Consider the following 17,216-nt stretch of genomic DNA (forward strand, 5'->3'; position numbering starts at 1 on the left):
AAGTGCTGTCTTTGAAGTAGATCATACGTGCATTTATCAGGGTATGGAGTGGTAAGGAATTGGAGCACCAAATTTCTGTATCTAAATGAGGAAATACGTGAGAGATAATTTAAACATAAAGCTTGAAAAAGATAATAAGCATAGGGTTGATGATCGAACGCTACGGGATAATTTTTATATAATGCTTATAAATAAATATATAGAAATATCAATATTACTTCAAAATACGAACAAGAAATAATAAATATCTATAAAAACGAACTAAGTTTAACTCCATTCTACATAAGTGAAAAAAAAAAACTTAAATAAGAGTTCTAGGACGTTAAAGGAATAGAATTCCACCTGTTATGTAAAGTGCATTCCGTCCAAGGCAAGAATGGATTACAAAGGAAATAGCTTGTAATGACGTCTATTATGGTTTATGTGAGAACAAAAGTTGAGAAAATTGACGTATCATGGACAACGGAATGTCTTGGCTCGAGCAACAAATTGCAAGAGGTGAACCTTGCTGGAGTTAAGAAAGGACAAATCACTGAGAATAATGACATGCATTTGCAGAGGTACAGGAAGCAATTAAGAATAAAATGAAGAACACAAAAACAAAAGGACATCAAGAACATGAATTGATGAATTGGATTTTTTCATCAATTAGCGTTTTCCAAACAGGGGGCACCTTAGAATAACAGCAGACCATCCCACACGCATCTTTCAACCGCTGAGTCAAATGAAATATAAAAATGTCTGTGTCTATATTCAGACTGCGGTCAGCACGCTCCTCTTCTCGGCATTTTTTAAACCTTCCCGCTTTGGTGGCGTAGAATAAAACCAATTGCCCGGCTGATTGGGTAGGGGAACGGTGTTTAGAGAGAGGGAGAAGGGGGCGCGAGAAAATACATAGTAGTGTTGCAATCGACTTTAGCATAATAATCAAGAACGTCAAAGTATTATTCTACGTATCACACCTTCACAGAATCTGTTCTTGTTCGTGATATATAGTCGGAGTCAATGACCACTGTACTTAGCTATAATGAAAGATAAGCAGCAATTGATTTTTTCTTGCTGCAGAATAATGCAACCATCTCCTTCAAGCAGAGATGTGGACGTAAATGCTCGTGAATTGAAACAGACAAGTTTGGCGAACATTAAATGTTTGAAGATGACAGTAAAACTATGAATCTCAAACCTAATCATGAAAAATGTTACACTGAATATAAGTAAGTTGATAACGGCCGAAGGGACGCTGCAAAGAACTTCAAGTAAAGCCTGCAGTGCGTACCGCATGAGGTGCATTTACGGAACTATTCCCCCTACAAGAATGGTTAGGCCTAAGTTTCGTACATCGGCTACGCTGGATATCCTCGTCAAACATTGAGCTATACAACGGCAGCCTACTTTGGGGAGCTGACGTGCGTATATTTAAGACATGTTCATTACCCTTCTTGCCATATCCTAAAATAGTATATATCCTTATGGCTTTCTAGCGCCTAGTGATGGTAACGTGGTTTATTTCCAGAAACCCTAACCTACGTTAATAAAAAAAAAAAAAGGTTGTTGCCTAAGCTACTCCAAGTAACCTACATAAATCGTAACATTTTAGTACCAAAAACTCATATCAGTGTTTACACTAAAATGCCAAAACTCGTTATCGGTTTTAAGGCTGTTTACAGTTTCTTTAATAAACTTATAACAAAATTCATGCAATAATTATCTTAAATTTACTGTCACCGAGATATTTGCCCACAGAGGTTATGTTTTCGCATTCATCCCCAACAAGGGGTTGGTAATAAACATGGCACACGTCGAAGTGACTGTGGTCAACCGCCCCATCCCGCTCCCCTCAAAAAAATCGTATCACGGCCAAATACATTGCAATAACGCTAACAATACCATAGGAGCAGTTGGACAACTCACCTAACTTTCAATGGCGAATTAGTATTTAGTAGGCTATGAGGTGTTTTGGGCTGTCCCATTGGCTTACCCATGGTTCCATGGGCCTATCTACCCACTTCCCCAGTAGGCCTAATTTTGAGGATGTACATCACACTTGACAGACATATATTAAGTAAATAAACGTTCAACGCAAGTTGCGAGAGACTACGATTTTAACACGAAAGCACGATAATCACAAAAATACGGACACTTCGCAAAGAAGATAATGAGATACGAAGATACTCACCCCATGCAAATTGCTCAAACGAATATGGAACTATGGTTTCCTATTGTTCAAATGAGCACCCGTAAAAGTCTGGTTATGCCAAATAATAAACATGAATTATTTTCTATGGTAATATTTATTGTACTGGATGTGGTTTAAAACCCCCTGTAGTATGTACACTCAATATTACCACAGACAGTAACTTGTGTTTGTCATGTTGCATAGCCAGACTTTCACGGGTGCTCATTTGAACATCGGGAAACTGTATCATCCGATTTGAGCAATTTGGGGAGTACCTATCCCCGTGTCAAGTTGCGTTCCGTGCCGAGTGTCCATAATTCTGTAGTTAGGCTATCATACGCCGTATTCCGTATTAAAATCGTTCTCTCGCGTATTGCGTTGAAAGTTTATTTACTTACTTGTCGATCAAGTGTGATGTGCATTCTCATTAGCCCTATTAGAGATGCGGTAGGCTAGGCCTATAGGACAATCCAAAACACGTCTTAGGATACCAACCTACTAGCTAAACACTATTTCGCCATTGAAGGTCAGGTGAGTTGTCCAGCTGCTCTTACGGTATTTTCAGCATTATTGCAATGTATTTGGCCGTGATAAGTTTTCTTTTTCTTCTTTTTTTGGGTGTGGGGTAGATACTAGGGGTGACCACAGGCACTTCCTGTGTGCCATGTTTGTTATGAACCCCATGGGGATGAATGTGAAAACATGACTTCTTTAGTCTTTACATGACTTCTTTGGGTAAATATCTCGGTGACAGTAAATTTGCGATAATTATTGCTTTCATTTTTTAACTAAATTTATTAAAGAAACGAAACTTTAAATAACCATAAAACTAGGTACCTACTAATATCGAGTTTTCGAATTTTTGTGTAAACTGATAACGAGTTTTGGTATCGTTACGATAGGCCACCTCTACCGTAGCGCGACCACCTTCTCGAAAATCTGAAATTATGGCATTCGTTTGTGACTTGGGAGAAAATACTTAGCTAATTCGAGAGGAAAGTAGAGGTCTCAAGGTATTGCTTCGGCGGACGCTTACCCTTGACTAGCCTAATGTCTATCCTGGGTTACAAGACGTGTTACTAAAGTACTTTTTTGGTTAGTGTCGTGCTACAGTAGAGACCGGCCATCCGGTATTTTACCCTAGGTAGGCTACTGGAAGTGTGTTACACTAAAAACTGGTTTTAACGTAGTTTAGGATTTCTGGGGATAAACTACGTTAGGTACCATTACTAGGCACTAGAAAGCCAGAAGGATGGTTACTATTTTAGGATATGGCAAGAAGGGTAATGGATATGACTAAATTACACTCATGTCAGCTCTCCGCAGTAGGCTGGCATTGCTTAAGTCAATGTTAGACGGGAATATCCAGCGTAGTCTATGTACGAAACTTAGGCCTAACCTTTCTTGGGGGGGGGGGGGGGGGGGGTTAGTGCCGTAAGAGCACCTCATGCGGTGCACTGTAGGCATTACGTGAGCTTTTTTGCAGCATCTCTTTGGCCTTTAACTGCAACCCCTATTGTTGTTTTTTCTTGTTTTTTTGCTGGTCCCCTTTCATAATCTCTCTCTTCGGAAATCTTACCATCCACGTTCTCCTAACAATTGATTCATAGTGCAATTGTAAGATTTACACTTGTAAAGCTTTTCAAACCTTTTATTGTCAGTTACGAACTCCATATTCAATCAATCCATCCATTCAATTTTCTTACATTTTACTTTCCACTCTCTTGCAACAGTTGTTTCATAATGCAACTTTGAGGTTTTCCTCAAGTTACATCTTACATACCTCTTACTTTCAATTTTCCTTTCACCGTTGAATGACCTCTTAGGTCCCAGCGCTTGGCCTTCATCCTAAATTGTATCTTCCATCTAGGCCTAACCTTTCCCAGTTATATCAGCTCTGTTATGTCTTAGGCTACCCTGGCATTAACAACCCATACACATGGTTAATATTAGAATCAGATGACAGGCCAATAATAGTCTGTGTCATGTGATTGCTCTTGGACAAATATCTCAGAACGAAGTATCTTAAGATTACCAAGTAGCCTTGTCTTGAGTAAGCTATGATAACCTGAATTAGGCTTGTACTGCTTTTGATTGCATAATTTCTTTATGTTTAGTTAATATTTTGTTTCTTTCACCTTACTACTACTGAAGAATAGAAAATTCAAAGGTAATCATAATAAGTTATATTGTAAATAAGAAATTTTAATTATTTATATTTCATGGTGTATGTTAGGTAAATTTTTACTTTGAACCGTAATTGCATTCCAAAGTTGAAAGATGATTTTTTGTGATTGTTTTTTGGTACTTCACCCATGGCAGGGTCAACTATGTATTTATTGGCTGCCCTATGAAAAGAGGTTACGAATGTGCATGTTGTCGAGAGAGCAACGAACTCAATTGGAATCTTCATCTAACAGCGGTATGTTGTGAAGAAAATGCTTTGAGGCATCTGCAAATGGTTTGGTTAGATGCTGATGTAGTAAAACATTGAATCATGGAGACATGAGTGCGGGTGCGCAAATTAACCCAGCTGGTGGACTACGTGACTTAGAGTGTCACCTAATTATGATGTCATATAGAACATTCTAGAGTAATTTAGTTCGTTCTTACCCAAACATCAGAAGTGTGAGAAGACTAGCATACATGATTTTGTATACCCATCAAAGCGAGTGCAAGACAGAATGTATACCAATAGTGATTCAAAGACGATTCACATTCTAGCAGACCAGGGGAAAGCGTACATAGATCCCGAGAAAGGTAGAGGCTTTTTATTGAACATTGAACAATTTACAGGTGCCCGATAGAAGCCGAAGTGTAGTGAAAAAACATTGAATTTCTAAACAGTTTTTCTCCCATGTATACAGATACATTTTTATTTTTGATTTCTTAAGGTTTTGATTTCTTTTCCCTCAGGTGAATATTTTATGCTCATCCATTTTTATTTTTGATTTCTTAAGGTTTTGATTTCTTTTCCCTGAGATGGATTCATGTTGCCAAAATGGGAATTCTGACTTTATCTTCTGACATGTTTACATTTCTGAGTGTAGGAAAAATAGTGATATCTATGTGAGCTATGGTGACTTATTGTGGAAACTATACTCTGTTTTTTTTTCATCTGTCCATCCGCCTGTGGTGTTTTTGTATGGCAACACTGCGTCCCGGGCTTTAGATAGTTACATTCAGCTTACATTCAACGATTATAATAATATCCTATTTCGAATATTAACGGTGTAATTCGCATTCAGTAAATTATTAAAACACTTTTCAGCTGCAAATGTACATCCAAATATCCTTTTATTTACCTAAAAATTACACATAGCGTAACTATCTAAAGCCCGGGACGCAGTGTTACCATACAAAAACACCACAGGCGGATGGACAGATGAAAAAAAACAGAGTATAGTGTTGTAATCATTTGAGATGACTTTACGTTATTTTTAGTTGGGTTTTCAACTAATTTCATTTTCTTTATGTTAGTTTTTGGGGAAATAAAGATTCTATTTTTGTATCTTGGAGTTTAGTCTAGCCCCAGATTTAATGGTTTTGAGAATATGTAGTACCAGGGATGCCACTTACAGTAGTTCTTTCTAAGTTAAGTGCAATATGATCAGTGAGATTGACGTGACGTTACCACGTTGTCTTTTTGGGCAAGGCCAAACCTAGGCCTTGTAACATATTTATGCTTTGTAGCCAGTGGTATTATCCTTGCTACAAAGCTTCCACTTATGTAGTGGTGCATTAAGCTATTTTATCACACCCTACAATGGTTAAGATGAGCAGTAGATTTCTTACCAGGTAAAGAACAGAAGCATTGTATCAATACTTGCGGTTTATTATACTGTAACTCATTATCATCGTAAATGTTTGGGAATAGAATGAGTCCATGTTTCCCACCTCCATTTCAATGTGGGATTCAGCAGTATAATTATTTGGTAAGTTACCTACATAAAAATGACATTTTTATAGTAAAATTAAGTTTTATTTATACTTACTAATTATGAAACTAATTATGAATCTGAATCAGAACCCTCCATCCTCCCCTCTTATGGATAAGCTGTTCCCTCCTTACCCTGAAAGTAGGTGGTGCCTAGTAGTCACCTGCGCAAACTAACAAAGCTGCATTTTAAAAAATTTAATCTGCCGACTGAGTGAAACTCTGAACTATGTAATTACTTGGTAAGTAGAAATACAGTGGTGCCTCGAGATATGGAATTAATCTGTTCCGAGGCAGCCTTCGTATCATGAGCTTTTCGTATCTTGGACCGCATTTTACATGTAAAATGGCTAATCCGTTCCAAGCCCTCCAAAAACACCCCTGTAAATTTCATAATAAAGCTAAATTGACCTATAAACAATGAAATACTACAAAAATTTGGACCATTCAATACCTAACTTAACACGTACTGCTAATTACCTGTAAATAAAATGTATTAGTGTACATGGTATACAAAAAATACTGTACGTATGTAGTAAAATGTGGAAGCTTACCTTTCGAGTGAGGCTATCTCCGAAAGTGGCGATAGAGGAGGAGGACAAACGGCAGATACGTACGTACACTTAACTTTACGAAACACACTAACAAAACTGTAACACTTAACTTTACAAAAAACTAAAATTAATTTTTTTTTTTTTTTTTTTTTGTGTGTGTGTGCAAAATTTCAACTTCATCATCACTTTCAACTTTCTGTTTTTTAGTATCACTCGGTTCTTCCTTTTTGCTTACTCCTGCTAGTACTAAAGGCCTCTTTAAAAAATAACTATCCAAGGAAGATTGCTTCTGCCTACTTTTCACAATGTTCCTGAAACGACTCGGGCAAGCGCCATCGAACTGCGCAAGCATACAACCTGTGTAAGCCTTTTCGGGGTGTCTCTTTTTCTACAAATGATTGCACTTTATGAAAAGCATCTAGAACATCCTTAATTTCTGCCGTTGTCATAGGGTCGTCCTCCTCCTCCTCGCCGCTGCTAGAGAACTCCTCTTGAACGACGTTATGTTGCCTAGCCTCCAACTCCTTCAGGTCATCCGTCGTAAGCTCCTCTTGGTGCTCCTCGAGAAGGTTGTTGATGTCGTCCTTGTTGACAACCAGCCCTATGGACTTGCCGAGTGCAACGATCTCGTCAAGATCTGGTTACAAAACAGTTTCATGATCGTCAACTGTTTCTGAACCTGCAGCACCAGCTTCACCCACGTCGAATCCCTCGAAGTCTCGGGTGGGTACGGCATCAGGCCAGAGTTTCCTCCACGAGGAATTCAAGGTTCGCCTTGAAACCTCCTGCCAAGCTTGGTCAATGAGTCAGATGCATATCACAACTTTGAAATGCTCCTTCCAAAATTCACGCAAGGTGAGGTTTGTGGTATCGGTGATGTCGAAACATCTCTTGAAAAGATATTTTGTATACTGCTTCTTAAAGTTCAATATCACTTGCTGGTCCATGGGCTGGAGGAGAGGGGTGGTGTTAGGCGGAAGATAAAGAACCTTGATGAAGGAATACTCCGCTAGGATATCTTCCTCGAGGCCAGGAGGGTGAGCAGAGCCATTGTCCAACACCAGCAGGCATTTCAGAGGGAGGCGCTTCTCTTCTAAGAGTTTCTTCACTGTCGGGCCGAAACACAGATTTACCCACTCCGTGAACAAAAGCCTTGTTACCCAGGCTTTTGCATTAGCCCTCCACATCACTGGAAGCTTCTCCTTAAGCACTTTGTGGGCCTTGAAGGCTCGAGGAGTCTCGGAATGATAGACCAGTAGGGGCTTCACCTTGCAATCCCCACTGGCATTCGAACAAAGAGCGAGCGTAAGCCTGTCTTACATAGGCTTATGCCCGGGTAGCTTCTTCTCTTCCTGCGTGATGTACGTCCGACGAGGCATTTTTTTTCCAAAAAAGGCCAGTCTCATCACAGTTGAAGACTTGCTGAGAACTGTAGCCTTCCTTGGTCATCATCTTGTCGAACGTCTTTTTAAAGGCTTCGGCCGCTTTCGTGTCCGAGCTGGCAGCCTCCCCATGCCGCACCACCGAATGGATGCCAGTCCGTTTACGGAATTTCTTGAACCACCCATGCGAAGCCTTGAAGTCTGGGGTTGGCATTGATGTCCCTTCTCTGTCGTCTTCCACCTGGGCAATCAAATCGCCGAAAATAGCGCTGGCCTTGTGGCAGATTGCCGTCTCCATTATTGTATCGCCAGCGATTTCTTTGTCTTTTATCCAGACAAGGAGAAGCCTTTCCATCTCGTTGTGCAATTGGGTCCTCTTGCTGGACAAAATAGTGCTGCCCTTGGAAGGTGTAGCTGCTTTGATGGCATCCTTCTGCTTAAGGATGGTGCCTATTGTCGACGGATTTCGGTCGTATTCCTTGGCGATCACACTTAATTGCATAGCAGCTTCATACTTCTTGATAATCTCCATCTTCGTTTCCAAAGAGAGCATCCTCTTCTTTCCGTGAATTTCAAGTTTCTTGGGACTCATGACTACGCATATACTGTACGTAATTATGTTATGTATACGTATACGTATGGAGTAAAGTTCTCACACAGCATGATAAAGTATACTACAACGAAATCACTAACGAATTTACGTTAATAAACGAAATTGTTAGAACGAACGAATAACGCTTGTGTACGATACAGATGATGCCGTGCAGTGGCCGAAAAAGCATGCCGTTATGTAGTATATGCATGATGGGAGGGATGCTGACCAATAGGAGAGAAGGATCTCATGGCGGTGACTGGCATCAGGAACCAATGGGAGAGCAGGAGGATGGTGGCGAGTCTACTCAGTTGGCGGCGCGTGAGTTTCAAAATTGTTATCGGTGGTCTGGGCTAATCTCGGACTTTAGAGCAACAATCTTTCGTATCTTGAGCAATTTTCGTATGTAGAACCGTAAAATTTTTCGTATTAGCTTTTGTATCTCAAGTTTTTCGTAAGTTGAGCCATTCGTATCTTGAGGTACCACTGTAAAACAATTTTATAAAAAGGGCATTTTTCTTTTATTAATTCGCTAACAGGAGAAGTAAGTTAGTTCCTACAGGAATGCAAATTGCCACCTTTTGTTTAGGAGTATCCTTCATTGTGAATTTGAATCATACACTAAAACTTGTTAACTTCTTTTCATCATTTTTATTATATGTATGTATGTATGATGCCTGTGTTTTTTGCCAACATGGATTTGGAGAAGAAAAGTGAACAGTGGAAAGTACGAAGGATATAAGGAGGTTTTGGTTGCTTTATGCCCTTGTGCTTGTGTCAGCAGTTTCATAGGATGATGTTCACTATACCCTCTGTAAGGTCTTTTCTGGTTTGTGAGACACTTACTTTCCTGAGTGCAGGCGATCAACCCATGTTCTCTGGCAGCGCTGACCTAGTTTTGAGTACTGAGTGCTCCCTGGGTGAAACGGGGATGCTTGTTCTTCTTTTGCCCCCTCCAGCCGGTGCTACATTGCAGGCTTCACGGAAGTAATGAGAAAGTTTATGCTCGGTATTCCAGGTGATCTGTCATATTCAGGCACTACTTCCTGCCCCAACACATGTTATACTGTAGCTGAGGAGAGTGAGCCTCAGGGATGGAGTAAGGTTGAAAATATAAACGTGTATCCTCTCCTCCTCCTCTTCATGGAACCTTCCCTCCACTTTTTCTGCCTTTGCTTTCTTTCATGGGAATTAGAATACGAAGAGGTCTCATTCACCAGTATTGAGGGCAGGTGTCTAGTAGCACCAAAGCAAGTGTTCCTAGTTTTGCCCCTTGATTCTTCTTTATATGCAAGTACTTATGGTGGTTGATCAACAAGTTTTGTAGGCTCCAAGCTAATTTAAGATAAACATCATTTCGCCTAAGGTACAGTAGTACCTCGAGATACGAAATTAATCCGTTCCGAGGCGCCCTTCGTATCATGAGTTTTTCGTATCTTGGACCACATTTTACATGTAAATTGGCTAATCTGTTCCAAGCCCTCCAAAAACACCCCAGTAAATTTCATAATAAAGCTAAATTGACCTATAAACAATGAAATACTATAACAATTTGGACCATTCAATACGTAACTTAATAATAAAAATGTAAAACCTGTAAATAAAGTGTATATTAGTGTACAAGAAATATTATTACTGTAACGTAAAATGTGGAAGCTTACCTTTCGAGTGAGGCTATCTCCGAAAGTGGTGGCAGAGGAGGAGGAGGACAAACGGCAGATATGTACACTTAACTTTACGAAACACATAAAAAAAATGTCAGAAAAACAAACTAAACTTTACAAAACACATTAACAAAACTGTAACACTTAACTTTACAAAAAACTTAAAATAAAATTTATTTTCTTTTTTTGATTTTTACATTTCTTTTTACTTTTTTATACTCTACGTAATTTCAATTTCTTCACCACCGAATGGATGCCAGTCCGTTTACGGAATTTTTCGAACCACCCATGAGAAGCCTTGAACTCTGGGGTTGCCGTTGATGTCCCCTCTCCGCCGTCGTCTTCGGCTTGGGCAATCAAATCGCCGAAAATAGCGCTGGCCTTCTGGCAGATTGCCGTCTCGGTTAACGTATCGCCATCGATTTCTTTGTCCTCGATCCATACAAGAAGCAGCCTTTCCATTTCATTATGCACATGGCTGCTCCTTTTGTTGGATAAAATAGTCACGCCCTTGGAAGGTGTAGCTGCTTTGATGGCTTCCTTCTGCTTAAGGATGGTGCCTATCGTCGACGGATTTCGGCCGTATTCCTTAGCGATCACACTCAACCGCAAGCCAGCTTCATACTTTTTTATTATCTCCATTTTTATCTCCATAGAAAGCATTCTCTTCTTTCTGTGAACTTCAGCAACTTTCTTGGGACCCATGACTAATATGTACTGTACGTAATTAAGTTACGTATGTAGTACGTATACTAATTAGGTTCTCACAACACGATAAAGTAGCACAACGAAATCACTAACGAATTTACGATACGAAACGAAATCGTTGGACCAAACGAATGCCGCATGCGTAGGATAAAGCTTCGGGTCCGAAGTGGCCGAGCGAAGGCACGCCAACAAGTAAGATGCATGATGGGAGGGATGCTGTCCAATAGGAGAGGATCTCATGGGTTGGCTAGCATCAGGAACCAATGGGAGAGCAGGAGGATGGTGGCAAGTCTACTAGAACTAAGATGGCGGCGCATGGCGCGAGTTTCAAAAATTGTTATTGGGCGAATCTCGGACTTTCAGAAACCTTTCGTATCTTGAAAACTTTTCGTATGTAGAGCAGTAAAATTTTTCGTGTCTGCTTTCGTATCTCGAGTTTTTCGTAAGTTGAGCCTTTCGTATCTCGAGGTACCACTGTAATTGAGTAGCCTAAGGTTAGGGCTTGAATAAATGAATGACTGGCTCTTGCTCCCTTTTTCAGATTTTTCCTACCATTTTCAGTATCTTCTACAGTGAGTGGAAGGTGCTTTGTGGTAAAGCTACTTTTGATTCGCTCAGATACAGCTGGCTTCCGGCTGTGGTACTCTGTCTTTAGGGCACCACTTGGTTCTCTGAAGCTTAGCGAGAATTCAGATAAAGCTCACTGTTGCAGAGCCCTATCAGTCTTGCATACCTGTGCCAATTAGTAAAGGAAGGTGCAAAAGCCATTGCTGCTCTGCTCATGATTATAACCATGAGCATAAATTCTGGTTAGAAATTAATTTACTAAGTATACAATCTAGAGCCTACATCATATTTGCACCTTAATCACCCCACATATCCATGATACCAAAGGAAAAAGTGCTTGATGATGGCAGGTTAATGGAAGGTATCCAGCTCATCTTGTTACAAAGTTTCAATTGCCAATTCCAGTTTTCAGTGTCATATAAAAGGATCTGGTATGTATACTATAAAAAAACACTATTTTTGGATGCAAAGAAAAAAAATTTGAGATGATGATTATTTTACTAACACTTCAGCCTTCTAACCACACTATCCTGTCATCAACACAACTCAATCCTCCTCTTAGACAAGAAAGTTTGATAATACCCTATTAGTTGGTTGTGCTCTACATTACAAGAAATATCATGTAGGAAGTGAAAAGGGTCAAGACAATTATCCATTTTTTTTTTTCATATTTTTCACTTTTATGTATGCCACAGAAAATTCCTATTCACTCACTACTACCGGTGTGCGAGGCATGTGGGTTATGGAATATTGCACTTTACTTGATAGAGGAATTTCATTGGTGGTGGAGCAAGGCACAGCATCCTGTCAGTGTTTTGGTTGTTAGTGGTAGATGCTTGTGACTGCTTGCAACCATGCCTCCTCTTCTAATTAACAGTTTTGTACATGAACTTTCCTGTCAGATATATACTTAGCTATACGTCTCTGACGTCACGACAGAATTCAAAACTCGCGGCACACGCGACAGGTAGGTCAGGTGATCTACCTTACCCGCCGCTGGGTGGCGGCTGTAAGAACCAATCTCCCTTTCCAGCCAGAATTTTTCTGTCGCCGGTGACGACTACACCTGTGGTTGTTACCTCCTGACAGCTTTATTCTTTTCTCGTTGCCGTGGATTTATTTGGACTGACTTTCGGTGAAGTACCTGATCTTGTTGGCTTGGCATACGCATTTGTGGATTGTTTTTGGATATTGATTTGGATTTTTCTTTGATTTCGAGATGTCTGAGTTAGAGGTTAAGAAATCTTCTATGTTTAGAGTGTGCGCTATGGATGAATGCAAGGTGAGACTACCGAAAGCTACGGTAGATCCTCACACAGTTTGCTTTAAATGTAGAGGGAAAGAATGTGCTTTTGTTAACCCGTGTAATGAGTGTGAGAAGTTGGATGAGGGTGAATGGAAGGCTCTTTCTTCCTACTTGAGGAAGTTAGAGAAAGACAGGGTGAGAAAGGCTTCGTCTAGGAGTTCTAGTAAGTCTCGTATTAGCGAGGTAGAAGAAAATCCTGTTGTAGCATTAGAACCTTCTCCAGTTTCAGCTCCTGCGCCCTGCATCGAACCTAAGGATACGACTACGGAAGTGGCAACCATGAGAGCCACGATCCTTAGCATGGAAAAGAAGATTCTTTCGTTGCAAGGTAAGAGTAGTGAAGGTGAATTGTGCAGTGACCCCAGTGCAGTGGAGGGTGCGTCTGATCGGCTCCTTAATGCTTCCAGGCCTAGACCTCTTCCAGACTCCCAGTCCCAGTGGAGGAGGAAAGTCAAAAGCCGCAGGAAGGTTAGGGAGAACTCCCACCGATCAGGCGTCCCCTCGGTAGATCCTGATGCTCGTACCCAGGCTGCCCTTGTTCACGCGAAGAAGGAGGTATTACGCCAATGCTTCTCTTCGTCTTCCTCACCTTCTCCTAGAAGAGGATGGAGCGCCTCGGATTCTTCACGACCGCTGAAGAGAGCCTGGAAGGCGCCTGGCTCCTTTCCTTCCAGCCCGGAAGTTTTTCCAGAAGAGCCGGAAGTAGAGAGCAAGAAACCCAGGAGGGAGCAGGAGTTCTCGCCTCATAGTAGGCTTCGAGCCTCTTCTCCGGTGGAGGATTTTACAAGATCTCCAGCTCGAATTCTTGCTGGACTGCAAGCGCAGATTTCGGCGCTGGCGGGCTCCTTGGCAGGAGGAACACGTCGGAAAGACGTCTCTCTCCCTGTCAAGAAGTCTAGGATTCCTTCGCCTGTGTTACCGTCTCAGTCAGAGTCGGTTCTCTCTCCTTTTTCAGCGGATGGAAGGAGGCGCTCTTCCCTCGGCAGGCGCTTGTCGTCTTCCAGGCGTCAATCGCCCAAGAAGCTTTCTCCTGGTGACTACATCTCTCCAGTAGGAAGGGATCTAGCGCCGAGTAGGCGTTCGTCTAAAGACAGGCGTACAGCCTCGTCCTCTCGCTCTTTTACGAAGATCCTTCATTCTCCGGATAAGAGAGCCTACTCGTTGATGGATTCGTCAAGAGACAGGATCTCACCTTATGTTAGGCGCCTTGAGCCTAGTAGGCGCTACTCCCCAAGTAGACGCTCTCCCGCTCCCAAGCGTGGTGCGGAGGATAGGCGCTTTTCTCCTGATAGGCGCGGCTCTCCTTTTAGCCGCTCGGTTCAGGACAGGCGCGTTGAGCCTGAAAGATATGTATCTTCAGGGAGACTACCTTTTGAAGAGACACACAAGTCGGGAGCGAAGTTTGTGGAGCATGGTAGACGCCGGTCTCCTAGTAGGCGACCTTCTCCAGGGCTTCGCTCTCCTGTAAGTAGGCGCCAAGAGCCTAGTAGGCGTTCGCCTCATGGTAGGCGCAGCTCGCCTGGCAGCCGCTCTCCTTTGAACAGGCGCATGGATCCTGAGAAGCGCCTTGAGCATAGTAGGCTCTCCTCTCCTAGCAGGCGCTCCCCCTTGGAAGCCCGGAATTCTAGGAGTAGGATTAAGGAGCAAAGAGCACGCACTCATCAGAGAGTAGGAAGGACTCTTTCGAGAGGAGCTCTCCAGAAACTTTGGCTTCCCCTGATAGGCGCCAGTCTGCTACTAGACACTCTCTGGACAGGCGCATTTCTTTAGAGAAGGCTAACTGCCCTCGTAAAGAAGCGGAGGGTTCTTCAGTGGATGAAGTTGAACCTTCAGAAGAGGATTTGGTGAAGGACTCGTCAGTTTCGTCCTATAAGATCCTTACAGATCTACTTCTTCAAGAGTTTGGAGACTCCCTTACTCCCGTCGCTCCTCCGTCTCCTCTCTCTTTATTCTCTACTTCGAAGAAGACGAAAGTTTCCTCTTGTGTGAGGATGAAGCCAACCATCTCAATGAAGAAGGCTTTGAGAGGTGTTGGTGATTGGCTGCTTTCTAAGGAAGAGAAAGGGAAAACTGTGTTTTCTTTCCCTCCTTCCAAGCTTACGGGCAGACTTGGATTTTGGTACGAGTCTGGAGAACCCCTAGGTCTGGGTCTTCCTTCATCGGCGGATGCGGACTTCTCTTCTCTGGTGGATGCAGCACGACGCTCGGCTCTTTTGTCTGCTAAAACTACCTGGGCTATGAACGAGCTTGACCACCTGCTGAAGGGAATGTTTAGAGTCTTGGAAGTCTTCAACTTCCTTGACTGGTCTTTGGGGGTCTTGGCTAAGAAGACTCAGAACCCGGATGCTATTTCGCCAGAAGATCTAAACAGTGTTCTAACGTGCATTGACAAAGCAGTTAGAGATGGATCGAGCGAAATAGCCTCCCTATTTGGAGCAGGGATCCTTAAGAAGAGATCAGTCTTCTGCTCTTTTCTGACTAAGTCTGTTTCGCATGCCCAAAGAGCCTCTCTCCTGTATTCGCAGCTCTCGCCTCTGCTATTTCCGAAGAAGATAATCCAGGACATCTCAGGATCTATCTCTGCGAAGGCGACTCAGGACATGCTCGCGCAGTCGGCACGGAAGCCTAAGACCTCCTTCCAGACGAAGACTAAGAAGGAGACTACAGCTAGACAGGAGCCCTTTCGAGGGGGCCCCCCTTCTAGAGCCTCTACCTCGAGAGGTAATAGACCTTTCAAGAGAGGTAGATCCTTCTCACGCTCTGTCTGAGCTAAGAAGTAGGGAAGTAGTCCTCCAAACACCAGTAGGTGCCAGACTTCTAAGATTCTTGGAAGCCTGGGCAAAGAGAGGAGCGGACAACTGGTCCCTCTCTATAATAAGGAAAGGATATCTGATTCCTTTTACGGAAAGACCACCGTTGACAACGACTCCGAGGGAGTTGGTGGCCAGGTACAGAGATCCCATCATGAGCCTTGCTTTAACACAAGCAGTGGAACAAATGTTCGAGAAAGAGGCTATAGAGCTAGTGAGCGACCCTTGCTCAGCGGGGCTTTTACAACCGCCTTTTTCTAGTTCCAAAAGCCTCAGGAGGATGGAGACCGGTTCTGGATGTAAGCGCCCTGAATTTCTTTGTAGAAAAGAGGAAGTTCGCCATGGAGACGACATCCTCAGTGTTGGCGGCCCTTCGGCCAGGGGACTGGATGGTGTCCCTAGATCTTCAGGACGCTTACTTCCATGTGCCTATCCATCCTTCGTCAAGGAAATACCTCAGGTTCATGATGGGAGGAAGGATATTCCAGTTCAGGGCTTTGTGCTTCGGCCTTTCAACAGCCCCTCAGGTCTTTACAGGCCTAATGAAAAATGTAGCAAGATGGCTACATTTGGAGGGAGTCAGAGTGTCCCTTTACTTGGACGACTGGCTGATCAGAGCCAAGTCTCAGGAAAGATGTTTGGAGGACCTACAAAAGACCCTTTTCATGGCAAGTTCTCTGGGACTTTTGGTGAACTTTCAAAAGTCTCAGTTGATCCCCAGTCAAGATCGTATCTATCTGGGGATTCGGATGGCTTCTCTGGATTTTCGGGCTTTTCCGTCTCCAGAACGGATAGCCCGAGGGTCAGAGAAAGTCAAAGCCTTCCTAGAGAAAGAAGTATGCACAGCGAGGGAGTGGATGAGTTTGTTGGGGACACACTCCTCGTTGGAGCAATTCCTTTCTCTAGGAAGGTTGCACCTCAGACCTCTCCAGTTCTTTCTACATCGAAACTGGAGGTGTCGTTCGCAAAACCTAGAGTTCTCCTTCGAGATCTCTAGGGAAATCAAGAAGGACCTCTCTTGGTGGGCCAACCCTCTCAGGTTTACAGAAGGGATGTCCCTTCACATTCCGAACCCCAACCAAGTGTTGTATTCCGACGCCTCGGAAACAGGTTGGGGAGCGACGCTCGGCTCAAGAGAAGTGTCAGGCACCTGGAACAAGGAACAGGTGACCTGGCACATCAACAAGAAGGAGCTGATGGCGGTTTGGCTAGCTTTGAAAGCTTTCGAGCCCCACGTCCTAGCTGCAACAGTTCAGATCAACTCGGACAACACCACGGCCCTGGCTTACATCAGGAAGCAAGGGGGGACTCACTCTTTCTCCCTGTACGAGACAGCAAAAGAACTTCTGCTTTGGGCAGAGCAAAGGAAGATTTGTCTCCTTACCAGGTTCGTACAGGGGGAAAAGAACGTCAGAGCAGACCTCCTAAGCAGGAAAGATCAAGTCCTGCTTTGGGCAAGAGTTGGGACTCTTCACGAAGATGTTTGCCAGGACCGTGTGGAAGCTTTGGGCAAGCCTCAT

The 17,216-nt window shown here is 42.8% G+C and overlaps 1 protein-coding gene and 1 long non-coding RNA gene across 2 annotated transcripts in view; one reads left to right on the forward strand and one right to left on the reverse strand.

The window, feature by feature from the left end:
* LOC135195638 (brain tumor protein-like) overlaps positions 1-2,272 on the reverse strand; it is a 115,837-nt gene extending 113,565 nt beyond the window's left edge. Inside the window, exon 1 of the mRNA XM_064221996.1 lies at positions 2,177-2,272. The gene's annotated coding sequence lies outside the window, so the exon portion shown is untranslated. The remainder of the gene's footprint in view (positions 1-2,176) is intronic.
* A 68-nt stretch (positions 2,273-2,340) lies between these two features.
* The window catches only part of LOC135195641 (uncharacterized), a 119,130-nt gene continuing 104,254 nt past the window's right edge, over positions 2,341-17,216 (forward strand). Inside the window, exon 1 of the long non-coding RNA XR_010310203.1 lies at positions 2,341-2,707. This is a non-coding gene — a long non-coding RNA (uncharacterized LOC135195641). The remainder of the gene's footprint in view (positions 2,708-17,216) is intronic.

Source organism: Macrobrachium nipponense, chromosome 16, assembly GCF_015104395.2.
Source record: "Macrobrachium nipponense isolate FS-2020 chromosome 16, ASM1510439v2, whole genome shotgun sequence".
NCBI lineage: Eukaryota > Metazoa > Arthropoda > Malacostraca > Decapoda > Palaemonidae > Macrobrachium > Macrobrachium nipponense.